General features: G+C 46.5%; 1 long non-coding RNA gene across 1 annotated transcript; it reads left to right on the forward strand.

Annotated features, from left to right (window-relative positions):
• The first annotated feature begins 18,636 nt into the window (after positions 1–18,636).
• LOC134550589 (uncharacterized) lies at positions 18,637–21,682 on the forward strand. Its single transcript, XR_010080365.1, has 3 exons — positions 18,637–19,095; positions 20,316–21,250; positions 21,482–21,682. It is a non-coding gene; the product is annotated as an uncharacterized LOC134550589 (long non-coding RNA).
• The last annotated feature ends 5,581 nt before the right edge of the window (positions 21,683–27,263 follow it).

Below are 27,263 nucleotides of genomic sequence, written 5' to 3' on the forward strand. Positions count from 1 at the left end.
GATTTCTGTCTGGAGTAGTCCTGATGTGCACACAGCTCCTTTGCCATGGACTGAGACCCAGTGAGAATGTAGCATTTTGTTTATCCTGGTTGTGTGCCTCCAGGACTCCTGCCTGTACCAATGGTGACTGGGCAGAGCTCCTTTTTTGTATCTGTGCAGTATATTTGCTTTGTGCTTTCTTCTTTGGTGCTTTTTAATACTTTAATACTTGGATTTTTTTTTTCTAATAACTGGTACAATTTTTAATAAAATTGTTAAATTTGTCTGTGTTTCTTGTTTTATTTTTTAAGGGATAAAGATCATTTACACAGGTGGCCTATTCTGGAGTTACCTAAATCAGTGATACAATTTGGGTTGTTCAATTTTGAAAATATCTGATAAGATCATTTTATGTGCACCCTAATCCCAGATCCTGCAGCAAGGACAAGATTTCCTTTTGAGATTAGACTGCTTTCCTTGGGCATAATTTGATTTATAAAATAGTCTTTCAAGAAGTTATATTTCCATGCTTGGATAGAGGACTGCTGCTGTTTGGAACTGCACAGTTAACCTGCTTCAAACATAAGGTACATCCTCCAAGTTTGCAAACCTTAATCTTTGGTTGATGGCCGTTTACCTACTGCCTACACAGGTACATTCAAAGGTACTGAGGCCTTAAGAATGAAGACTGCTTGGTAATCCTATTAAGGAAATACGGTTCTCGGTGGTCTTCTGACATAAAGGCAGCAGAGGAAGATGGCCACGTTTGAGAGTGCTTATAGGGTGGTAATGACTCCTTCAAACACAGACATGCAAACGTCCCAAGCACAGCAATCATCAGGCCTGTCCTCAAGCTTTCCTCGAGAAAAGCTCCCCTAAGTAAAGGTAGTTAACTTGGGTAGAGCAGCAATGGTGATCCATGTATTGTGGATTATTTATAATATAGCTGGTGAAATTCCTTCAACCACATTGTTCCTCCAGTGCAATGCTGCTGCAGTGTGCATGGGAGGCTTAGGGAACCAAGTTAACAATCCTGTCCGATGTTAAGTTGCCTTGACTGGTGTCTGCGTGTTACAAAAGGGCCTTTCATTCCAAGAACACATGATGTGTGTGGTATGAAAAGCCACATGTGCATCTAAGACCACAGGGGGAAAAAGACAGTTTTTCTTTTCATTGTATTAGATCTAGTGAGAAGTGTGTCCCCTGGTCAGCCTCATGTGACCGTGAAAGAGCCTGTTGTAACACACTGATACGAGCGCACAGACGTGAGATTGACTTCGATGGGGGGATTTGGCCGAGAGTCCTCATTTTCATGTGGTTTCATTCTCACTGTTAATTAAACTTTCACTCTTAGAAGCTTTGCTAATTCTTGTACCTAAGAGAAGAATGGCATGTAAAAATGAACGGTGTGTAATGCTACTCCAGAGGCATTTGCCAAAGCAGCAGCATGCATTGCACCTTGCTCAAAGCAAAGGCAAGCGTGCAGATGTGTGATCAGCCTCCCTTCCTCTGAGACCTGCTAAATTACTCTTGGCTCTTTGGTTTGGCTCTGTCATAACCTGCTGGCCGTTACTTGCCTGTGGCAAAGTAGACTCGGGGCTCATGGAAACATTTTCAGGGTTAGGCATCAGGACCAAACAGTACAGGCTGGAACATTCCTATTGCAACATTACTTCTTAATTATTTTTTTTATTGTTAGTTTGAAAGAAATTGGATCTCTTAGAAAATGTGCTTCGGAAAACTTTCTTCTTAAAGTACTAAGCCTGCATACTAACAGGGCCCTTTCAATTTGTTTCCAGCCATGGCCCCTTTCATGACAATCACATGTCTCTCACTTTCTGTACTAACATGACTAGCACTTTAAAGGAAAATGAGTTCTGTTATTGACTTCCTAGCTGCATGCTGTAGGGACAAGGTAAAAAGTTTAAGTAGGATTACTGCTTCAAGAAAAAAATGTTTATCAAGAAGTGCTCAGCCTGTCTCGTTAAAAATAATAAAGCACTCTGAGGACAAGAAAGTTCTTTGGTTGCGCAAGCTACTGCACAAAGCACTCTATTTTCATGACTCTGGCTGCTGAAGTTTTGAAGCCACTATAGTGTATGGATTGGGGAATATTTTTCAAGCATTCATAACATTGTTTTATGGTGCAGTAAATGTGCTTGTCCTCAGTCTCCACAAGGTGTATGCAAGCTTGGAAGCAGCTCTGCTAACCAGCTTTCTCCCTGTGCTCTCATACTTGAGTAATTCAGACATGACACAGCCCCATTTCCTTCTTCTGTTTGCACCCCCCCTGCCTCCTGTTTCTAGTTATGAAGAGGTGGGTTCTGGGGAGCAAAAAGCATCCTGAAAGCTTTTGACAGCTTTGGGAAGTTGGTGTTAAAATGTGAGAGCTGCAGTTGTTTCATTGTTCATATTACTGGTTTCTGTCAAGAGGCTTAAACTGAAAGAAACCTGTTTCCAACAGGAATGTAACAAGGAGGTGACAATAACTTCTGATAGTGAGCTGTCTTCCACCTGACATGATGCATGGTACCCTAACACAGCTAGAGAGTCTGACACCAAACCACCAGGTGTGACGCACTGACATCAGCATTCATATTGCCCTCTATAAGTCCTTTAAATCTCGATTTCTCTTAAATGAATTATGTTCTCTGTAACGTTCATAATGGACTCTTTTCTTTCTCCATTAAAGTCTGTGTCAGCATTCTCCTTCTCTGCGTTTTGCCTCAGGGCTCTTGATGTATACAAAGACTCCTCTGTTTTCTGCTCTTAGTCACACGCTTTCACTCTTAACCTCAGTGCTATAAACTAAACATCCACCCACTATGGCAGGAGATGACCCTGTTTACGTCTGCTGCTCAAATCACGACAGCAGCAGTCATGAAACTTTGTTTTCACGGAGACAGTTAGCTCTTAGTAAGAGGACAATGAGGCTTGACTTCTTTCAACACTGCAAGTTTTTGAAAAAAAATTCAACAGAAATAAATAACCAGGAAAGATTAATGGAATGTGTAAAGAAATTGGTTGTTTCAATCATTTTACATCACCGCCTTTTTAAATTACTGTGTACGATTTGTTGTAGCAGTCCACGAGGGTATTGGAACACACCAACTCAATCTGAGACAGCAAGGGCACATGCAGGAGAATGGGGCTTATGTTTACATTTCAGGGCTGGTTATGATAATCAGCCTGAGCTATGACTCTCTGCAATCCAGCAGTGAGTGTAGAACAGCAGGGTCACCCACTCCACTGAGAAATTCCCATTTTTGGACACCTTTGCCACCAGACTAACTGCCATGACTACTGAACAGCAGCCCCTTAGTAAACCGGGTGAAAAAGTGACCAGTCTGAGAATACAAAGGAAAGTCTCAGGAACACTGCTAGCTGACACTTGGAGGATCCCCTCCCTCGACCTGCTGCCAATGCTCTTCCTAACACAGCCCAGGATCCCATTGTCCTTCTTGGCCACAGGGACACACTGCTGGCTCAGGGACAGTTTGGTGTCCACCAGCACCCCCAGGCCCTTCTCCACAGAGCTGCCTCCCAGCAGCTCAGCCCTCAGCCTGTGCTGCTCCGTGGGGTTGTTCCTGCCCAGCTGCAGGACCCTGCATTGCTGCTGTTGATTCCAGGCAGTTCTTCTCTGCCCCTGTCTCCAGCCTGCTGAGGTCCTGCAGGGCTGCACAGCCCTCTGGGGTATGGGCCACTCCTCCCAGTTTGTGTCATCAGGGAACTTGCTGTCATCATTTAGCAAGAAGGTGTTGAGATGCTCTCAATATAAAACATATTTCAATGTCTTCCAATGAGTCCTCCCTGTGACTCTGCCCAACATTTCCATTACTGGGGCAGCAGCTTCCCAGAGGTCTCCACACTACTCTCCTTCACACAGGGAGGCCCAGGGCTCTATAGCTGGTAGCCAGCTTGCCCAGTCTCTTAGGCATTTGCACAAAGCTTTCCTTCGACAGGACAGGGTCACAGAGCTCATTTTGCCTCAGTGCAAGCATGATCCCCATGGAATATTTGCTGGCACTTTCATTAGTCTAATTTTAAATATCCCAAGTGAATGGCTCTCTACTATTTCCCTTGAGAGACTGCTGTACCTTGTAATAAATCTTACTGACAAAAGGTTTTTCCCAATATCCATCCTAACTTCTTTCTCTCTTAATTATATTCCAATACCCTAGTTGTATGTCCTTGTGTCACTTTGGAAGGAAACCTTACCAAAGTCATTTCTATAATAATGCACCCCAGAGCTCACTGAACTCCTTGGCAAAAGCTCCTGCTGACTTCAATGTACTTGAGCCAGCTCTCGGGCAAAGCTGTGCATTTCCCCTCGGTGCAAGCCTGTAATCCTACAGCCAGCATGGCATAGCAAGGCTCAGTTAGCGTTGCTACCCAGCCTTTCACTGCTGCCCTCAGTCTTTCTGCCTGGGACTGCCAAACACTTCAGTGAGGGTAGGAAAGTGGACAAGATGTATAACCCAGGGTGTTCTTCAGGCTTTCTGAGGTGCCCAACCCCCTGCTTGCTGACACTGGCTCCCTCGGTGGGGCTGGCAACCTGTGGGATTCAGGGCTGAGGCTCCAGGATGGTTTGGTATGTATATCTTGGGAGCAGCTCGCCTGGGAACAGAAACCTGGCTCCACCACCCAAGTACTGCCGGTCTGGCAGCCTGGCTGTGTCCCTGCATGGCAATATCCCTGCCTGGGGTTACACTAGTAACAACAACATGACATTCATTCCTGCAGTGTTGGATGTAGTAAAGCATTTCCACTTCCTTCCCTGTATGATTGTGAGTCATGGTTCTTGGGAGCCGGTAACAGGGGAATCCAAACGGTGCTTTGAGTTGTGCCCAAACATGAACAAATAATCAATCAGGGATTTATCACAAAAAGAAATCTTTGTTGATGTAAGCTGTTATTTGGAGCTGATGTGCTCATGTCACATTATGTGGTCTTTATGCCTCCATCTGAACTAGACACTTTTCCTTCAGGTGAGGTTTCCTTCTTCATCCACAGAAACAGAACCAATCCCCTCCTCACTCCCACTGCAGTAGTGTGCTTGCCCTTTGGAAAAGGAAAAACAAAGCAGAATATCCAGCTTTGTACCAGCTGCCCGTGAGGTGGGCCAGGGGGAGTTTCCCTTGCTGGAGAAGGGGTTGCCACAGGCCATATCTACAGCTGAACTCTCCTTAACATGGTAGATGTGGCCTGTAATTGCTAACATCCCAGTCTGTTGTGATCTTTAGTTAAAGGTGCGTGGAAGTCAGTCAACCAATCTGACACTTTACTGGAGTGGATACAACAGAGAATGATGGGAGGTGGGCAAAGGGATTATTGCTCCTGGCTGTTAAGTTCTCTTGTAACATAAGGCACAAAATGAGATCCAACAAGGTGCTTTGGTGCTTATCTATCCCTTTTGAAACCAAAGTCCAACCCCACAATCTCAGCCAGCTGCTGCCTAACTCTGGAAGAGGTTTTCACATTCCCCACCATCCTAAAGTTCTCCTGGAGGCACTGAACATCTCAGGATCAATCTCATGGCACAGTCCTGTGTGATCTACCAAGCTGGTGCTTTTCTGGCTCTCTCATTTGAGATACCTGTTGGGGCAGCCTGTTCCAGAGTGTGCCACCAAAGCTGGGCTCACAAAAGATGCAGAGGAGGCTGATCTCTTCTCTGCTGTCAGCCACTTTGAGCTCTCACCCAGAGTCATTTTCTACTGCCAGACAGGATCTCTGTTCCCAGAGGAGGGCCCTACGCATGCGACTGGTCAGGATGAGTTGCTCTAAGCTCCTTCTCTCACATCTATAACACAGATATTTTGGAGTCCCGAGGGTGGGAAAAGAGTGAATACAACCGTCTTAGGACTAGCAAAATCATGGTTTGACTGTAAAATCTGTGTTTCTGTTTACAGTCTTTTGAATTTGAGGGTTCAGTCTTTGAACCAGGTTGAGAAAGACTTCCTTGTGAGGTATTCAACGTTTGGAGAAAACTGTTTTACTGACACTCTTCTTATGATCTCTGTGCCTCAATAGCCCTCCCAGCTGTCTTCCTGCTGAGGACACCAATAGATGTTCTCTGCTCTTAAACATCTGCTGCTTCCTACATTGCCTGAGGGGCAGCTCAGGTACCTGGTTCAGGGCAGTGGAGCTGATGGAGGAACCTAAAAGTTGGCACTGCAGAGTTCAGAGTTAGGAAGAGTTAGGATGTTAGCTGCCTTTTATGCTTCTGCTTGCTCATTACTGTGGAAAAGAGGGTAGTGCATTTCGTTAATCTCAGAACAGACACAGTTCTATAATGGGACATTACTTCTTTGCATTGCACTTCTTTGTCTGAGATAAGATATGGTCTCTCATGTATCTTTTTTTTTTTCTTTCTTCGAGTTGGTACTTGTCCAGAGCACTTCTTCATCTTGCCAGCTAGTGATTAATTGGCTGTACTGAAAGGTTCAACACTTTTCTGTACGTTTACCAGAGGAGGTAGAGGAATGTGTGCTCTATCTAGGGTAAAAGCATGCCCTAAGTGGATTTAAAAATGGGTCATCACTTGCTCATTTTAGAATCTGTGCCCTTAAAGCGCATAAGGAAAGGTGCCCTACCTTTTTGATATCATTTAAAAAACCCTTCATGGTGAATGGGAATGTCAGTGGGAAGTTCCAAGACTTCTGTTTATCTTCAGTCAAACACCATACAGGCAGCCCAGGCACAGACTTCTTTGTGCTATGCCAGCGTTGTCAGCTGTCATACAGAATGTGGTTTTGTCCCTTGCTGCTGGAATTTCCATGCTGATTATACAATTTTACCTCCTGACAGTCCAGGGGGAAAAAAATTACTAAAAAACATTGGCCTAGGCAGGGCCTTGTCAGCTGTAGTTTCAGTTCCAGCACCCAGAGTCTTTCAGCATTTCCAGCCCTACAGTGAGGCTTTGGAGGGTTAATGGTCTACTTAACAAAGAGACTTGAGAACTCTTTGAGCAAAGCTTGGAACAGGACTCAGCTCTCTCTTTCACAGAACTGCATCTCAGCTCCCTGCTACATATGCTTTTGAAAGGAAATCCCAAATTAGGACCTTCTACAATTTGTGTTATCACCCTTCTGCAAGAGAACTTCATGAAGCAATTTGACCTTGTTCCTACTTCTGTGTTAGCATCTGATTCATTTGCCCTTAAGTTGGAAATCCATGCTCTTGCAACCAGACATCCATGGTTCATGTCTTCGAGATGACCCAAACATGGGTGTGTTTCAGCTGGCCACGATGCTTGTAACCACCAGACCACAATTTGCTCCCAGAGCCAAGAATAGCAGCAAGATTTCTGATGTTCGATTTTCAGCAAAGCTGTCTTGCTTGCAAGATATTTTGGAGTGCTGGAAATGTTGGTAAACTGACAAGGACCCAGGAGGGGGCAGGTGGAATTGGAAATGAAAAGAGAGAAGAAAACAAAAATAGTATTTTTTAAAACATTCTCTAGTCTTGTTTTTAGTGAGGTTTTTTTGTTGTTGTTTTTTTGTTGGTGGTGTTGTTTTTTTTTTTGGGGGGGGGGTTTTTTGGGTTTTTTTTTTGGGGGGTTGGGTTTTTGTTATTTTTGTTTGTTTGTTTGTATGGGGTTTTTTTGAATGACTCACAATTTTAAAATTTGTGGTAGGTCATAGTGTTCCCAAACCTAATATATCTTATCCTTCATCTAAACCTCTCTCCAAAGTTTTCATGCTTATTCAGTCCTTGATCTGTCTTTTGGGATGGCTTCTAAGGACTCCAACCAGTAGCAGATGTGATAGTATTTTTTTTATTGTGGACATCTCCTGAAAGTATTGCACCAAAGTAACAAAACAGCAACAGCTTTTGGGGGCTACCAAACAGTCTCCAGATAGCCACTTCTTTCAATTCTTGCCAGCCTAATTTGATTTGAACAGAGAACTGATAAAGAAATGCTGTTAAGCCCAGGCAAGTCATGTTTCTGCTTCTCCATCTGAATCATTTCTTGACTGCCTGTTGAATGCTTGAGAGCAAGTTGGTTGCCTTCCAAAACAAAGCAAAGATAGCCTCCCTGTCCCAGAGAGGTTACGGTGCAAACAGAGCCTACCCGGCATGTCACAGCAGCCCCGTGTGCATACGGGAAGCACGGGAGGCAGTTGATCATATGGATTGTGTGGGGAGGAATTAAAGATAGCTGTGAGCCCATGTGGGTTGCCTGTGTGTGCTCCTGGCCTGCTGGAGCCCCGTGCACAGCCCTGGGCAGCCCTTCCTCCCAGGGCAGGGGGGGTGCAGCCTGCCAGGTCACTGGGCCGAGACACGTCCCCCTGTGCACACTGTGCACATGTGTGATGCCTTAAACTCAGCTTAGGAAAAGGATTTGCACGGATATCCCACATGATCCAAGTGACCAAGACTAAATTACCAAGCTTTTCAACAGGAAAGGAGGCTTCTAGATCAAAAATTATAATGTTTCACCATACATAAATTACAGGTTCATTTCTCTACATACTGACAGTTATAAACAACACTTTTTTTGGCCCTAGGTCAGAGGTATGGCTTTGACCATAATTACATTCTTTCTAGATAACTTACTTTTGTTTTGGTTACCAGAGCTTTTGCAATGGATCGAGCCTTTGCATTACTGTTTGTGTCCCATACTCCCATTTTTCTGCTGTGACAGCCACCTCCTGTCACCAACACCACCGGGGTGCTGGGCACAAAGGCAGGGCACCATGGGTCACCATCAAGGGGAGGGGAGCTCAACAGATAAAAGCTCTTGTGTTTTGAGCAGGACCCATGGTGGCAGAGTAGTGAGAAGCCCTGCTGTGGTGGTGTGTAGTGCAAGGGGCTTTGCCCTGCCGGTGGAGAAGGAGGAAGAAGAGGAGGAGGAGGAAGCAGTATTCTTTATCACCTTTGTTTCCCACTGTCCTACAGTCAGATTTTCTGCTTGTTTTTCACTGTGCCCTTCATGTGTTTTCCATCTCTCCAGAAATCACTGGCTTTGTTTAAAACAGACTTCGAGCAGCTGCCAAGACTTTATCCAGAGAGGGAGAAAAATGCACGGACGCCAAGTTCCTATAGAGTTATCAAAAGCTTTCACTCCCCATCAAGAATAAACCAAAAGCCTGGTCTTCTCAAGAAGAGTTCTGAATAGTCACTACAGGTTATCCTGCAAAAGCAACCAAAGCACTTCTGCCCAGGAGAGCAATCCTCAGCTCCCAGCGGTGTCTCCCAAGATCTGCTCGCAAGTGCCCTCACAAGTCTCTCACATCCTGGGATGTTGGCCTTTCTTTGCAGTGTAATGAATTTACACAGAAATGTCAGAAAGTTAGAGGAAAATGGCTTAAGGATGTTTGACTCAAAAACATTTAAAGGTACCCCACTCATAAAGTAATAGATTTCATCAGAGCACAGCTTTGTGCTGTAGGCTTGCAGCCAAGGAGGATTCAAGTTGGAGGCCTTTGCTGGCTGTATTTTCTTTCTCTTTATGCTTTACCACCTTTTTCTAACCCAACCCTAAAGGGATTTCCTGCTCTGTCTCCAAAAGGAGATGCTATTGTTAAGTAATTCCCAGCTCAGAGCTTAGCATCTCCTTCTCTCTGCAACAGTTCAAGTCAGCAAGATAAGTACATGTAAAATTGAAAACAGGATCAGCTCCTTCATCACCAGGGCAAAAGATATTGAAATAGAGACAAAAACAAATATTCTTTGCTTTCAGGTAGAGCAGTATGATTTAACTCTGGCTTTTGGACTTGTTTCCTAATATTTCTTGATTAGAAAAGCTTACTGAAAATACTTGAGATGGCTGGTGGGGAGAGACTTTCCCGACGGAAGCAGCTCCTTCTGACAGAACGTAAACAATCGCAGAGCAGGCTTGGTGAACAGCACTCCTCCCACCAGCAGCAAAAACACACCAGCTCTGAGCCAGCAGCTCCGATGTTTCAGTCGCTACAAAAAGCCATGGTGTGTGTCTAAAACATACCAGAAGCAAAGGGCTGTCCCTGCACACTTTGGTTTCCAAGGGGCAGCAAGGTCTCATTTTGACTAGGTCATGCAACAGCCTCTGGTCACCTGCTCTTTCACCTCCCAAAACTGCATCAGGGAGGGAAAGCTGCCTGGGCTGAACGAAGCGTGTAGTGAGTGCCAGACTTTCTGATCTTTTAAAGGAGGGGGAGACTTACCATTTTGGACTAAGTGAAAAATTATGATCTCCTGTTTCTCCTGTTGCTCGTCTCCCTTCTCCCCTTAGAGGCTGTCCTCTGCTCTCTGCTTTGTCACAGGTTGGTTTGATACAGCTGGTTTTGTTGTGTTCCTCCTCATAGTCTTCCTAGAAAAATAACATCAACTCATCACTAGTTTTTCCTGCATGTTGAAAGAGACTGATACAAGCAAAGTCTTGTACAAATCCTGGCTGTGATTAGTGAAAGCCACGCAGGTCTTCTGAGAAGCCTGAGGGAGCTGGATGCTGAGTCCTTGCTCACTTCACCACCAGCACGGGTGCACTGTTTCCAGGGAAAAGGGAGTGCTCCTGACTATGCTACCCCTGTACAAGTGTGTATCCCTGCTGTGATTAAGTCTGCAATTATGGTAAGCACACAGAGAACTCAACACACAAAATATGAACTTGTTTTGAAAGTCTGGGCAACAACATATTGATGACTCACTTTATCTCTGTAAAGAATGACTGAAAAATAGTTATTTCTCCATAGCATTGTGACAAATCAGAATACTCTAGAAAGCATGTTGGAGAAATTGCTGCTCCTAGCACTACTGTAAATTAAATATTTGCTCATTCACCTCATTCGTGGTGCTAGTGCTCTGTAGAAAAGGAGTAGTAATTCACTGCTTTTTTCCTAATATTGTTTTTCTGCCACTTCTTGTGTAAATGTGGAATGCTCATACACCCAAAGCAATCCTGAACCACAGAACTGAATCCCATAAGGCTGAATATCCACTGCAGGAATTAGCCTTAGATGTTGTTAAGACACACAGCTACTCCTCAATTCATAGTAGTGACAGGGGAAGGAAGGGGAGACTGAGTTACAGAAAACCCTGGTGCTGTGAAAAATGGAGTGAGGTGTAAGAGGGAAGAGATGCAGCACCCAAGTAACCAGCAAGAACAAAGCATAAATTCAGCCTTTGCAGAGCAAGCAGAAATTTATAATAGGCTTCAGACCAGGATGCTTCTTGCTTAGTTCTTTTTGAACAGCTCTGAAAATGAAGTGAATTAATAGTTTCCAAACCTAACAGGTAAGTTTGCAGCAATCAGAAATATGAGAATAAAAATGGTGGTGAAGCAATATTAAGAAAGAAGATTACATACTGGAAATTGGGCTCAGTGCAAAATCTTTTTTCTGTCCTTTTTTTTTTTTAGTAACTATAAGCAAGAAATGTGTGCCAGAGGAAATGAGAATTTAAGAAAATATAGACAGTTTGGCAGGGCCACAAAATGAAAGCTTTAAGGAAAGAACATTTAGAGAACAGAAGGAAATATTAGTGGGAGAAATGATAGCAGCATAAAAACATCACCTTTTGAAAGATATCATTCTGCACCCAACTTTTTAACATCATCTAACATGCATATTGAGCACGATTTTTTTTTTTACCCTGCTGGGAGAAAAAAGTGCATACAGAAAGGCAGGAAAAGAAGAAAGCACTTCCAGCAACTTAATAGTTAAGGTGTTGGAATAGTTACCAGACACTGTTTCTGTAGGAATGATGAAGCTGAGATTTAGAAGACGTTGAAAGAATTGTGATTCAGAATGGCCAAATACACATTAGTGCCCCCACCTTGACACAAATAAACCACAGCTGCCTGGACAGCATAATTCCCTTTTGGCTTGAAACTGTATATGTTATTTAGAAGGCTCTTTGAGAATAGAAGTAGCCCAGTGAGAGATTCATAGAGAAGCCAGGGATCTAAAGCTGACCCAGCAAATAACTCCTTCTTGCTGTCTGTGCTAGAAAACTAAGTCAGCTGGATCCCTAGCAAAGGTAGCTGGAAATACAGGAAAATAAGCCCTGATCCTTTCCTCTAAGAAGATAACAAAGAGATAGCAGGTGCTTGGAAGCTGTGGCAAAAGGCCTAGTTTTGAATCCCTGTGAGCATGGAGCTTGTGCTGCCATGTTTGCCTTTGGCTGGATGTCAGCAAAGAACGGAATTTGGCTCCTCCTCATTCTGCAATGTGTAATTTTTATCTCTCCAATATGTTAACTCACCAAACCTGACCTGTTTACTCAGTGCTTCCAGAGGCCGTTCATTTCAAAACACTGCCACATTACAGGTACGTGGAGTCCCCGGTTCAACCCTTTACAGTAGTTATTTATTACTCTGGTTTTGTGTGTGAATGCTGAAACCACAGTTTTTTCTGCCCCAGCTGCCCCAGTGGAGAGCTTCACCCTCTGCCTTTGCCACCCAAACCCCCTGGTCCTTGTGCAAGAGTTGCTTCAGCAATCCATTCAGCCAGCTGCTCCTGGCTCCAGAGCCCTCAGCCTGCACGTCCATCTGCAAACAATGTGCTGGCCAGAGAGGGCATCCATGGAAGGCATCCCAGGCATCGTGGCAGAGGTGTGGACATCAAATGTGCCACAAGGCCAAGGATGGGAAGGGCAGCCTGCCTGTGGTTGCTTTTAATGAAACGTCACCAGAAGTTCCTGTGGAGCATACTCAGGAAAAAAGGGGCAGAGCTTGGTGGCAGGGTGGGAATTTTGGATGGCTTTGTACTTGTTTGCATGATATACCAGCTTCCAATTATTGGTTGAGAAGTGAAAGACTGAACAGCCTTTCAGTTCCAGGAGAGTGGTGGAATACAGCTTGTTTAGGCAGGGTCTGTCAGAACTTGCAGTCCCAAGTACCCATGCTGATGTGAGACTCAGCCTTGGATGGAAAACTGGCCCAAAACCTAAATATTTGAGTAGCTAATCTATGCTACATTATCAGTACCTGAGCTAGGTAATTAAAGCTAGCTCTTGCAGAGCTACAGAGTCTCTGGCCATGCCTTTATGTTGCAGTGTTGGCATCCTCTCAGGTGCCTGAGAACCTTTGCTTTCAGCCTTCCTTTGGAAATACTGAATGTGCTAAATGCACCACGTATAGGGATGTTTATCTAGTCAGACATAAATATCCCTTGGGTATCGTGGAGATCATTCCTTGATGCAAATCACTGCCATTCATGCTTTGGCATATTATGCTCCAAGAGGCTGCACTGTGCTGGGACAGGCAGGTCACTGCGTTCCAGAAGAAAGCAACCACAAATGCACTGCACTCGCCATTTGTCCCTTTTGTTTGCATTTCAGCCTGCCAAGCACTTTGGTAGCCTCACAACTGCAGGCATCACATGAGCAAATCTTTGGATGTTTGCTCCTGTCAGGTCTGTTGGTTAAATATTTGGGAAAGGTGGCTATACTGTGCAGCTCACTGAAGTGCAGGAAAGATCCCAAAGTGTTTTACAAATGGTCTTTAACTCATGATTCATCCCATCTAATTTAAGGGTTTTATCTGGAATACTTAAATTGAAGCTTTGTCACTTTGGTTTAGTTTATATCATCCAGAGCAAGTCTTCTAGTTCCCAGCAATTTATAGCCCACTGATGGGGTGCTGAAAACCCAGCCTGAAATACCATCTGCATCTTGGGTGAAGAGGATGAGGACCAGGAAGCACCCATCTTCATCCCACTGGGAATACCCTTGCTGGCAGCAGGGTGGATTGAGGGGGGAAAGTGTTGTCTCCTGAAGTACCCAGGATATGGACAAACCCCTCTGCCCTTTGCTGCTTCACATCCCTGTCAGGTGTGATCTAGGACACAATAGTGTATATTCCTTGAAATAGTGTATATTCCTGGCAGCTCTTACAGCTGGAAACACCCTGGGCTGATGGCTTGCTTTGCCAAAGCTGGGAGAGCAGGTTGCTCCTTCACAGAAAGACAAGGAAACCCCTGACTGCAGAGGGAAGGGTCAGAGGTGCTGCTGGTGGAAGGTACAGAGATGAGCCTGGCTCAGGTAAACCCACTGGCCCATGCAGGAAGGTTAGAAAAATGAGTCAGGAAATGAGGAATGCTTATTTAAGCTGCAGCATCAGTATACAGAAAGACTCTTTGAGTCACAGGACAAACTATGAACTTCTGGAAAAGGGACCTCCTCCTTCTGCCTGAGCCCAGCTCAGAGCTTCTTCTGCAGCACAGTGGAGCCAAGGTGGGGAAATGCTGATGACATTCACTACTGTGCTGTCACTTGTTTCAAGGTGCTGGGGAAGGTCTGCACGCTGTGTGCTGTATTCAGTGTGTGCTCTGTGAACATTTAAACCATCCTGTGACACAGTCCTGGAGCTTTGGGGCAGTGTGTGCTGGAGATATCATGGGTCTCTTAGGAGCTGGACTGGTCCTTGAAGCTTAGGGCAGCTGAATGTAACAGACTTTCTGCATGGGAGAGGGGAAGAGATGGAAAAGTGAGGGCAGAAACCGTGCTGTAGCCATTTAAATCACAGGATTCACAGCTCAGTGGATTACAGACCAGTACAGCCACCAGGCCCCTTTCTGGTCCTGCTGCAGCAGCAGTGTGCACCAGGCATGCCTTGCTCAAGAGAAGTGAGTCCTCTGGGCTCTTTCATTTGGAGCTTGATGGATGCCTTGTGAATGCCAGTCCTGGTGGGCACATGAGGAATGCCCTGTGCTTTCCAACCCAACTGGTCTAGCAAAATGCCCAGAGTTTGGTGTTGTGTCTGCACATCTGCAGTAGTGTCTGTGTCTCAGGAGGGACGGAGGTGACTTCACTCCCTTTAGAGCCATGGTGGCAGTCCATTTTCACCATTCCACTGCTGGTCCACCTAAACACTGCCTTCATTTTTCAGATGCAGTATGTAATTAATCAGCAGACTTACTGCCACATCACTGTGTCCAAGAGGGAGTAAATGAAGCTAGATGGTCCTGTGCGAGAACATTGACTTTCAACATTAAACGAGAGATGTGATATGAAGAACATAAATCAAATTCTTGCTATTGGCAACAGAGAAGCACTTTTCTCCAGGACAGACTGCTATAAAAGATTTCTTGCATCTTCTGGAAAAAGAAATGTTGGCTGCTGCCAGAGAGATGATACAGAACAAACAGACTGGGAACAGGTATGGCAGTTCAGGTCCATGAGGGAATGGGCCACAGTTCCAGCAAGTGGCTCCCACCCACTGCACTGCCAAACGTGCTTCCTGAGGTCAGAACCAAATACCATTGCCTGTGTCACCAAACTCAGAGGTAATAAAGATGAGCTGGCCAAGTGAAAAGCCACTCTTGCTTTTTCCTTCCCCTATCTGCACCAAACAGCCTGGGCTACTTGCACAGGAGGGCAACAGGCCCCCTGTTCCTCATCACGGCTGCCGGGGTCCCCTTGCCCCCAGCTGCCTTGTGCCCCCATGGCAGGGCTGCCTCCAGCAGCCCCTTGGGGAGGGGAAAGCTCAGTTTGTGCATAATCTTTGATGTGATATGGGTCCAGGCTCAGTTAGCAGGTACAAGCAGTGAAGGTGAATATTAAGAGCTGCTTAGAGGATTGATTTTTCATTAAGATGAATCTAGTGTAATTAAGCCTAACAGAGATGTTTGTGCTAATGCTGCATAATTAATTGCCTGGATTCAATCCTTCTTTTTTTTTTTTTTTTTTTTTTTTTTTTTTAAGTTTTTAAGCATGTGAAGTTTTTTTACCCTTTTTTTCTTTCAGTCTTGTATTACTTCTTCTCCCTCTAGAATATATATTGGTGTGCCTTCTTTCAATGTCTGTTTTCTCTCAAGACCAATTTTTTTCTGTTGTGTTTAATTGTTTTTCTCCTGATTTATTATTCCAAGCCCATGCTAGGCAGTCTGTTTATTTATAATTTGGGTTATTTTAAAATGGATACAGAGCTCTAGGTCAGTGTTTAAAAATTAACTAATAAAATACACAAATGAGGCCCAATGGTCAACATAAGATTACACATCCTCTAGGACTCACATGCTATTCCAAATAAACCACTGGGGAATACCAGCCCCAGGCCCCAAAAGCATGGAAAATTCACTAATCTGGACTGAAGTGGGCTGGTATAGAACATATATATGGGAACCCTTCACGAAAAATGCCAGGCCACTCTTCTTACAATTGAACTAGCAGGTGTTAGTACGAGCCCTTGGGAGGGGTGACAGTGATGGTGTGAGTGTGCTGTGGCAGAGCAACGCTGGGCTCTGCTCAGCCCAGATACCCACATCCCAGGAGCAGATCCTCCCACTTCTAGGCATTTTGGGAGAATGCAGTTCAAAGGAGAATAGCATGACCCTGACAATACAAATCAGAAGACCAGAGCATTCTGAACTTCTACTGCACCTTCCTCCTTCCACCACAGAGGCTGCTGATTCCCAGTGGAAAGGAAAGCCCAGGGAAGGCCATGTGTGCTGCTCTGCACAGAGACATGAACCCACGTGTCACATCCCCCCTGCTTTGGCACCACCCTAAGCGTGGTACCCTGAGGGCTGCATCCCTCTCCTCACACTCCATTGCAAAACTTCTCCACTAAACAAACAAACAAACAAACAAACAAACAAACAAACAAACAAACAAACAAACGGGGTCGGCCGCTGTGTATATGTGAGGGGCAGTGCTGCCCGAGGAGGACGGGCAGCAGCCCTGGCTGCAGCGTGCAGTGCGAGCAGCCCTGCTGGCAGCAGGTGAGGGGGCCGTGCCACAGCCTGGCTCAGCCCCAGTGGCAGGGCAGGGACAGGGCCCAGGCCATCGCACCCGCCCAGGGAAGCGGTGTGGTGGTCAGCTGGCCACAGGAAACACCATCACCCCCAGCAAACACGGTTTCCCACAGGCGGTGCCATCAGTGCTCTGAGGTCCCTTGTGCCTGCATAAGGTGTGCAGCACGCTGAGGGGTGGCCTGAGGCTGCAGGGAGGAAGCAGTGCCCTTGTTGATGCCCAGAGAGCCTCGCTGGCAAGGCCAAAGGGAGGAGCACATGGACTCTGGGCTTTCCCATGCTGATTTGACAACTGGGCACACGTAGTTGGTTTGCACAGAGGTATGAAGTACTGGGGTAGCCAGTGCAGTGTGTCCTGCTCACCCACCTGCATGGGTGAGGGCATGTCCCCCAACAACAAAACTGGAGATGCAGAAACTGAATCCACCTGCTCTGTCAGTCCCAGCCTGGGCTGCTGCTTAAGACACACAGGTCTTTCACAGTGGTGCAAGGCAGGAGCGAAACCTTCCCCGGGGATGGCTGCAGCGTGTGCCCAGACAGGGGCAGGGCCGCTGTGCGGAGATGCTGGTGCTGCACACCGAAACCAGCACCCTCCCACTGCGAGCACAAGGGTGAGTTAGCTGTTGCCCCAGTGAAAACAAGATCAGGGTTTTTAGTGCGGTGTTAACAGCTATGTTAAAATCCTCACACTTTCCAACAAAAGAAAGGCCCTCAGAGAAACCGAAACAAACACTCACACAAGCAACACTGGAAGTTGGCTTGAATTACAAACACAGGAAATTAAATACAAAACCATGTTACAATAGCATTGAGGATCTGACTTAAAACAAGCCAGACTAAGAGCATGCACTGTTCAGATGGCGGTATTTTTCCCTACCCCCACTCCCAGGGGGATTGTCTCTATAAATACACACATGCATGTAAGTGGTTGTATGTTTGTATATACAGATACATGCATGCACAATTCCTACCACATTGAATAAACCAGGGAATTAAAGGAATACAGTAGCCTTTCCCTGGACTGAGTTGGCCTAGTATACAAGTACATGAAGGTGTTTTAGCCAGGACTGCAAATATCATACATTATAGGGAGAAAGTTTGTTTGGCTTTTTTTCTTTCATTCCCAAATAGAGATTCTTGCAAAGATCAAGTTCACAGCACAATTTCACAACAATTGAAGGTGCAACTGAGAACAGTGTGAAGGTGAGAGCAGGGACAAGAAGACTGGAGTTCCTTAAACATTTTTATTGCTGAAGAAAACATAATATTTAATCATCAGTTTCAATTGCATTAGCAGAAGGCACTTTTATTCCAAGAGAAATTCACACCAAGGGTTATGCCAGTACAGCAGGGTTACCTGGAAAAAATTCTCTAGTGACTGACCAAGTTTTAATGGGCTTTGCAATGGTCCTCTTGTGTGCCCCTCGGTATCCCGGCCAGCCTATTGCCATCAGGTGCCACTGCATGTCCTCAGCAGCAGGCTCTTCCCACCTCCTGTCCCAGCCTCCCGCTGCTGGAGGCCGGTGGAAAGGGGAGGGTGGCCTCAGGTTAACATGTCTTGACTTGTCCCTTTCTGCAGGCAAAGCCCTTTCCCTGTGCTGCAAATCCCTATCTCGTGGCCTCAGCCCTCGGGTACATGCTTGTTTTTCTGCTTTTATCTTCAAAACACTCACAAATGTATTTCAAATGAGAACTCTATTATGTTTTCCTTTCCTTTATTACACTTTGCTACAGTTTGTCAATACTGGCTACCGGTGTTATTTGAGGCCACACTGAAAAAAAAAAAAAGGTCCTTCCCGAGCTCTGCACATTTATCTGAAGTTCTGCATAAGGTCACATGTCTCCTCCAGCAGAAGGTCTTGCAAAGTTAAACAAAGTCCCCTCGCTTGCTCTGTCTGAGTAAATACAGACCATATTGGAGTAAATAAACAGCCAGGCAGTGTCCCAGACAATGGGCCTTGGCGATGAATTAATAAACTCTGCCTCTCGCATTAGTAGAGTGTGACTGGAACTGGCAGGAGGCCCTGGCGGGCCTCCAGAAACGATTATTACTAGACAGAGCCAAAGGAGACTTGGCACGGCGCGGAGCCCACAGCTGGAGATTAGGTAACAGAGCCCGCCCGCTCGCCGAGCTGCCAGGGCGTTGGTTACCCTGCCTGAGGAGAGGGTCAGGGCTCTGTTTTCGTAGCTCGGATTCATGTAGGGTGCCTGCCTCTGAGACTCTCGCTGCTCCAATCGGTAACCCAGGGGTTTATTCCGCAGGATCGAACCGCCATCCCAAACCCTGGCAGTTGACCAAAATGCCTCTCTGGTGAAACTACAGAGGATGAGCCTGCACTGTCCCTGTCCTGTGCAGCACCCAGAGAGCCTGGTGGTACCCGTGGGGAGCCAGGGCTGGATGGTTCTGTACAGACAACGCAGCAGGGCAGCGCTGCTCTGGGTGAGGAAGGAGGAATTGCTTCTGTGAAGAGCAGCCATATCTGGGCTTGTATTCTGAGCTGGGGGTTGAATCCAGAGGCAGGAGGTCTGCTGAGGAGGTAAAGCCCTCCTAATGGCTTGCTCTGGGGGTTGGTGAAACCCACGGGGAGCACTGCTCTTCCTGAGCTAGACAGAGTTGTCACCCGGACACACTGATGAAGGAGGTGTGAATAGGAAGGGACCATGGGCAAATGAGAAGCTATCCCTCTGTTCCCACCTCCAAAGAAAAGGTGTCTGTGTTGCTTCATGAACTGTGGTGTTGCAGCCCCTGAGCTCTCTCCCAAACCAAAAGACCCCTTGCCTTGGAGCTTGGAAGCCCAGCAGCCATGTGGGATGAGCACTACAGCAACCTCAGGTAGCAGGTTTATCTGGGCTACCTCCAGCATGGATGTCCTGCTGACACAGCTCTTCTGCTTCCAAGAGCTGAGCTACTTTCTGCACCCAATGTTATCCTGGTTTATTTAGACCTGCTTCTTGGATGTCTGACATGGGGCTGCTCATTGCCATGCACAGACATGCCTGTGTTTGCAACTCACATCCCCGCAATCAGCTGTAAACCTGTTAGCAATGCATCAGGTGGGCTTGGCGCTTGTGTGCTAGAGTATTGGTGGAGGGGGAAGTGATGCCTGCTCCTGCTGTGAAGCATTTTGAGAAGCATGGATGCAAAACTCAAGCTTTTTCAGTGTCTGCTGATGAAGAGAGACTATGCAAAACCACTCTCATTCATTTATCCATGGTGAGAAGATGGCGGTCTGAACTCCATCCCTGAGGGCCCCCACACTATTGTGATGACCCCAATTTCAGGAGCATCTCTTTCTGGTGCCCATGTCTTTTACATCTCAATGACTGCAGCTCTGAAAATGAACAAGTAGAAATCAGCCTTTCTGAGAGCCATTAGCTTGAATGGAACTACCTGGATTACCTCAGAAATACACTTTGCCAAATATAAGTTGGTAAGAAAAGTTACCAAAATGAAGAGAATTAAGTCTTTTTTTTCACATATATACTATAGTAAAACGCATTTTCTTATCCTCATTTACTGCTGAATCTCCAACCTGTCCTGGACTGAATGCCCCCAGAGAAGAACAATAATAGTTTCCAGCTCTGAATACTGCCTTTTGTCATCAGGTTTGAAAGCCCTTCACAAAGGAGAGGAATCTCATTTTCTGTGTTTTTCCACAGGGAGAAGAGGGGTCAGGCAGGCAGAGCCGGAGCACCGCTCCACTCAATGCCAGCCCGCTGCCGTGCTCCTTCCCAGGACACGGCCATGCCCTCGCCTGCCACCCTGCTCCAGAGGCTGAAACGCTGCAATGCTGAAATCCTGAAATGCTGAAACGCTGCAATGCCGCCAGCGCAGGCTCGTCTGATAAGCTTTCGTTATCTGTGCGGGAGAGTGCAAATGCTCCTGGTGTGGGGGACTGGCTGGTGGTGGAACCACACGGAGGAGTTTCCAGCGAATGCTGACCAGGGCTAATGTAAAACTGACTCCACAGCTCACTCTCCAAGCTCCTCCTTCCTCAGCAAGCAAGTGGGTTTTTTCTTTCATAACAAAACTTGAAGCGAGGAATTGCTTTCCATTACCCAAAGTACAGATCTTGTCCTTCTCCTTAAATCACCTTCAGCTTGATGAGCGTGGGCACTCCTTGCTGGTGCCTCTAAACATCGCCTGGAGAGAAAACCTCTGAGGAAAGTGAAATTCAGAAGAGCTAATAAAACATTTTCTGAAGAGTTCGAATCTCTCATTCCAAAGAAAACAAAAAGGTCGGCTGACCTTTCAACCTGACCCTTTTCTCTTTTTTTCTAAGGCATTAAGAAAAACATTCTGCAAACAATGAGTGCTCGTGGTAATTGTCCCTCCCCTGTGCCCCAGTTCTTGCCAAAAGCAACATTTCAATGGCTATGGGGGGTGGAGGTTGAAAGCAAATGAGTGAGCAAGCAAATGCTGGCTTTCACACATCAGTGGCTGGCTACGCCCTGACCACATCCAAGGAGGTTCAAGGTGAGGGAGTCAAGCTCTCAGGCTGCTCCTCACTGAGTTTTACAGTTGCAGTGTCTGAAATATTGCGGTTCAAGTATGGAAATCTGTGTCGGAAGCATTCAGAATGTCCAGTCAAAGGGTAAGAAAAAGGGTCGTACAGCCTTAAAGTGAAATATAATTTAGATCAACATCTCTTCCATCGGCTGTTGAATTCCACCTTCGTGTCACGTGCCACATCTACTCATTCCTCAGCCCGTCCTTCTAGTGTTAGGGAGAGGCCTGTGTGAAAATAATTTCATGTTAGGAAAAAAAAGTGTGGTTTTTATATGAGAAAAGCCTTCTTGTACCATTTATCTCCATTGTTTTCCAGCACTAGGACCTGCAGTGGATCCTGCTGTGACATGTTTCCAGCTGCAAAAGGAATCAAAAGATTTAGGGTTGAGTTCCCTCCTGATTCTGGAACATGTTCCACTGTGCAATCTTTTGTAATATCTCTCTTCAATAAAAGCACTAATGCTCTCCAAGAGGCCTCCCCCTTTCACTTTCCTCATAAGAGGCGATGACAAGCTCCCAGCCCAATTGTCTGCACACATCCTTAACTGCGTGAGCCAGAGATTTAGCTACCTTTCCTGGTTCTGACACTAACCTGTACACTGGTCCAGGGCAAACCATTTAATCTTTGCCCCACCCAGGCAAAATGTCCATAGAAATCCCTTCTTGCTAGTACTGGAGCAGAAGCATTGGCACTGCTGGGAGATGGTTGTAAACAGGGAGGCTTTCAGCTGCCTTTGGGAGTCGGCTGCCAGGAAAGGAGACCTGCCTATGCCAGGGCTCATCTTGCTAATTCTGAGGCAGCTGAATCCATTCTGTAAAAGCACACTGGTAGTGTCAAGGTCCTGCCTTTGAACGTGTTTCTCCAGCTGTAAAATGTGGATAGAAACACTGAGTGAGCTCAGTAAAGGTCTGCTGAGATTTAAGCTATGTTGGCATTCTCCTCCTCAGTGTTAGTAGAACTGGCAAACACTAGGAGAGAGCAGGAGGGTTTCTACTTTTCTTTGAATCGTACTGTAAATCTCCACAGCCCTGAGAACAGACTTTGTAATTCCCAACAAGCACACAAGTGGGTTTAGGTGCTGGTGTGGGAGGAAAGAAGGGGTCCTGGGGGGGTGGTGGTAAGGTGGGGATTAGGGGGATGTGTGTGATGATATGGTAAGTAAACAGTGCATTCAGAATTTCTTTGTTACTCTCCAGATTTACTTCTCCTCTTCAGTAGGGATTTGTACAGCAAAGTACAATTTTGTGGCTCTTCTTCAAGGCCATTAACTTAATGTAAAAATATTAGCACTGTTTTTATTATCTGAAAAAAAGAGCTCAGAGCTGAGTTTTTGTGAGCAGTGCTTGGTTCATTATACAATGACTCAGACTGGGTTTTGTGGTGGAGGATTCAGCTTTTCCTTAGTGGTAGGATCAAGATGTTCTGTTTCCATGATAATCTACCTTTCATCTCTCTCACGTTGCAAAATTCATTTCTACCTTGATCCCACACAAACGTCTTAGTTTCTTGCCTTTGTTATTGTAAATTATTTACTTTAGAAATGCTGAATCATGACACTGAGGTTAGAGAAAATTGCACTTGTATTTAAAGTAAAAATTGTTCCCACATCTTCTGAAGATCCCTGGACTATTATTTTTGTGTGTCCTTACATTTTATGGTTCAAAAAAGTTCAAGTGGCACTCGGCTTGGCCCCCCTTAGAGAGGTCCAAACCTGAACCTTTTACCCTGGAGATATTTAATTCTGCAGATGATGCCTCCGCAATGCTACGTGGGGGGAGCTGTGCCTGTGTATCAGCAGGAGAGCTGCATGCCCAGTGACAGTACTGACTCCCTTCAGCCCTCCTCGAGGCCTGGGTGGCAGAGCACTGGTGGGTCCTGGGGCAGCTGTGTGGGCTCCCATTTATGTGAATGGTGTGGCACCTGAACAAAGGCAGTCTGCAGTTCAGAGAAGTGCTCCAGAGTTTGTGTGAGCACCTGAAGGTTACGATAACACCTTGGGCCTGCAAAGACTGGGCTAGAATTCTTCTGAAGAAAAAGATGATCACAGTTTTTATTTTCCTGGTTTTTATTTGAACAGAAACACAGGGAAAAGGAGCCACAGCCCCAGCCCCAAGCACACACTGCAGCCCATCGAGCAGCCTGAAAATACATCCCAGTGTGATGCCAGGCGTGGTTATTACCCAGCTGCAACCTGGCCCACAAGTGCCAGGGCCCCTTCTTGCCTCTCTGTTGGCTGCACTCCACTGGCTGAATCTCAGCTGCTGTGCGCAGACATGCAGTGCTAGCCCATCCTCTGGCAGCACACAGCTACCAAGGCTCCCTCCACAGCGGTCACACGTTGCACTGAGCTCTTGTTTGTGTGTCAGTGGGCTGCAGCGGGTGCGAATGCTGAGACAGGCTGCCCTGTGGTGTGCGCTGCCTGCCGGCCTGCACTCAGTGGCTACCAGCAACTAAGAACCAGTCTGACCCAGTACCCCTTTTTGTCCATTTTTAATAGTTTTTTATGAATGCAAGGAGGAGACGCAGGACAGTGGAGAGAAGACAGTGTGCATTATTTTCAATGTTCTTTTTAATTTTTTTAAAGCCATAATTCACACATTCCTGTGTTAAATATACTTACAGGTGTCTGTTTTACCACTGTGTGCATTTTGTATGGGGTTACTGCAACACCAGCACCACTTTGAGAGTAAACTCTGACGGGATACAAGCAGTGGGGTGGGGCCAGTGGCCTGGGGCTGGCGTGCAGGGCTCCTGCCCTCTCTTCTCTGAGCCTGCTGGTTGCCCACCGCCTCTACCAGCGGCCGCCACCTCTGCTCCACTGGGCGCCGGCCGGCGTGCAGAGAGCCAGACAGGGGCCACCTCGTCAGTCATTTAATGAGTAAACAAACCATTTCTCCAGCCTTCTCCGGGATCATTCAGCCTGAGCCAGAAAGCCAGCCTGGCAGAAAAGAGTCTCTTGTTCTGGCCCCCCTCTGCAGCAGCTGATGAGGGGCTTCTCCCTCGAAGTGGAGCGGGGCTGGCACACAAGCAAGCCCACTGTGTACATAGCACACGGGACCACCCGTGCCAATGACTTTTTCCAGAGGCCAGCTCAATCTGCATCACTTAATCCATGTTTTCTGTGCATTAGACCTCAAGTTCTTTTATATTCCCACTGATAATTGAATTCTCCGTTTTAATGGCTCTCATCTTCTGTAGATGTCAGCAGTGCTCTGTAACTGTGGATTATTTAAGCCTCAGCACATCTTTAAGGCAGGTTTAATACCCTCCATTTACAGAAGGCCTGGGTGAGGCCAGGCATCAGTCAGAGGATACGTGCCAAACTGCACCATGGCCAGGGATAAAGCCCCATTTTCCGCTGTTTCTGAAATGGGTTGTTGTCTGTTTAATCTAGGCAACTCTGTCAAGGGATGGGGTTTCCCATCAGGATGGTGTGATGGTGTCTGTGCATGTGAGAGCCCAAGCCGAAGTTCAAAGCTGAAGTGCTTTTGGCTTTTCCAGTGTCAAAGTTACTATTTTACCTGTTAGTTGCCCTGCATTTTACAACCCCTCACATCCTGTGTGACCTCACAACTTCGTGGATGGACTCTCAGGAAGTGCTAGCTTACAGGCACAGCTATAGGGCAGACACTATTTCAGCTCAGGCTGGGAGGAGAGGTGTTGGAGTGCAGAGCTGTGGGGAGTTGTAGGACAGACAGCAGGAACATCACCTGTCTTCTTTTTTCCCAGGCTTTATCAGGATGCCATGAAGGCACTTGGTGCTTGCTCCTGCTCCATACTGGGGGCTTTGCCACCCTGTGCAGGAGCCACATGGGAGCTGTCCCTGCCAGCTCGGAGGCAGCACTGCGGGCAGGCAGACCTCCCTCGCCCTGCCACCCGCTCTCCGGAGGATTGGAAACTATGCAGGATGCGGGGAGAGCATAGGACTCACAAAGCAGGAACATTTGGGTCGTGTGTTAGCACTAGAAACCTGCCAGAAATGGGACAAATGCAGGAGTGCAATTAGTGACCTGTACTCCTGGCTGTTTCCAGGGAGCATTCATTCCCCCTTCCCAGCTGTGCTGGGGTGGAGGTGAATTTGCAGTGCAGCGGGAGCACTAACAAGTTAATGTTTAACATTATTATTACCTCATCTTCCAGAGGCTCCTTCTAAACATAACAATTGACGACAGGCTCCTGATAGTTCGGAGAAGACCGACCTCAGCCCTAAGACTATGATGAATATGATTTCCCTTCCCCCTCTGTTTTGATTTTCTGCTCTGTTACTCCAGAGCATTGGCTGGCCATGACCCCTGGCTGCTTTTTCTGTAATTACCAGCTCCTGCCAGATTTACTGTGGAAGTTAATGTCTGTTCCAGCCAAGTCAGCCCCACTGTTATATTGTACGAGACAGTAACCCCTTCAGTACAGGCAGAGCTCTGGTGAAGCAAAACAAAGAGTCAGGAACCAGGCTTCTTGAGGCCCTGGGGAAAGTTTCACGCACTTGACAAGGGTGCTGCATTAACAGGAGCCCTTTAGTTGTGCAATCTCCCTCGGGGTCTTTCAAATCCTTCGGGACACTAATGGTGCTCGGTGTCGAAACAACAAGACAGCCACTTGTACCAGAGTTTACTCTGACAAACTCTCAGGACTTGCTCTCAGTCCGCTATGCGCCTCTGGGCCATTTCTTCAGAGCCTGTGCATGGTCTGGTGGGACTTGCTTTAATAAATTAGCATTCTGGACATCTACCCTTAAAACTGGAAGGATTTCTTTCAGATGTTGTTTTTGCAAGCCATTTTTTACATGCTCAAACAAAGCATGCTAAAAAGGGCAAGATTCAGGCTCAGATGGCTGTCCAGCAGATGCACAGCTTTGGTCCAGCCATCAGAAACACCCGCTTCTGCTCCGACACGTTCTGCCCGGCTGATCAGAGCAGCTCCTGGGCTGCACTCACTGCAACAGGGGGCAAGTGCAAGAGCATTTTGCATGTCTGTGGAAGGTGAAACATAATTGAAACATAGTCAGGGGCAAAATGTGGGTAAAATACAGTCCAGATTCTGATAGAAATGATATTCAGCTATGTCTGGAATAATTCCATCTAAGCCATTGGAGCTGTGGGGTGCAAATCCTGTGCCATGAGGTCATGGGGAAATAAGGTGAGTAGCCTTTGTACAGTGTGCACCACAGGAACAAGAAGTGGCCACCACAGCAGTGAGCAACGTCAGAAACTTCTGCTTCAGACACAGTTGGGAGATAATAATGAGGAATCTAAGAGATCACACAAATACCAGTCTGTTAACATGACCCTGTTAACATGACCCATTCCCCCTGTGGAGGGGAACACGCTAAGAATAGACCCAGTAGGCTTGAATAACGCGTTTGCAACAAATCCTGCTCTAGGGCTCCCATATTTCTGTTTAAGAATTTGCAGACAGATGCACAGCATGTGTGTGTCCTCTTATTCTTTGCGTTTTAGACTGATATTTGGATATTTGGGGCAGTATGCACGCATTAGGTCTGTGCATTGGACTCAGTGGGGTGACTCCTGGGCACCTGTCTGTGACTCTGAGATGTGCTGCAGCACACCAAGGGGCTTTTGACCTCCTGGGCCAACCAAATATTCAGAAAACCATGAGAAATCTATAAAGCTTAAAGAAAAGAAAAATATCCAAAAATATCCAACTGGAGATATTTATCCATAGAAAAAGAGGACACATCTGAAAATGTGTATGTATGGGCATCCCTAGTCTTCACCACAATTTGAATCTGTGGTTCATGGCAGATAGCCCATTCTTGAAAGAAAAACAGCACTCTCTTCTTCACCAGCACCATCAGAGCCAGCCTTTGGGTTTGTGCGGCTGTGAGTGTGCCTGGGCACCAGAGCTGCTTGGAAGGAGAGGCTCTCTCCTTATTCCCACTGTGGAAGCCGGGACTGGAGCCATGTCAGGACAGGGGGGCTGGAAGTAGCAGTTTGATATGTGGGGACTCACAGAACCCAGCTTTGGGCTAAAAGACCACCAGTGACTACAGACACAGCTGAGTATAAAGAGCCACTGGCTCTCTGCATCCAGATTTGACAGGAGCTCACCTGCACCACTGTCCCACTGGTGGGCCAGT

Source organism: Prinia subflava, chromosome 5, assembly GCF_021018805.1.
Source record: "Prinia subflava isolate CZ2003 ecotype Zambia chromosome 5, Cam_Psub_1.2, whole genome shotgun sequence".
NCBI lineage: Eukaryota > Metazoa > Chordata > Aves > Passeriformes > Cisticolidae > Prinia > Prinia subflava.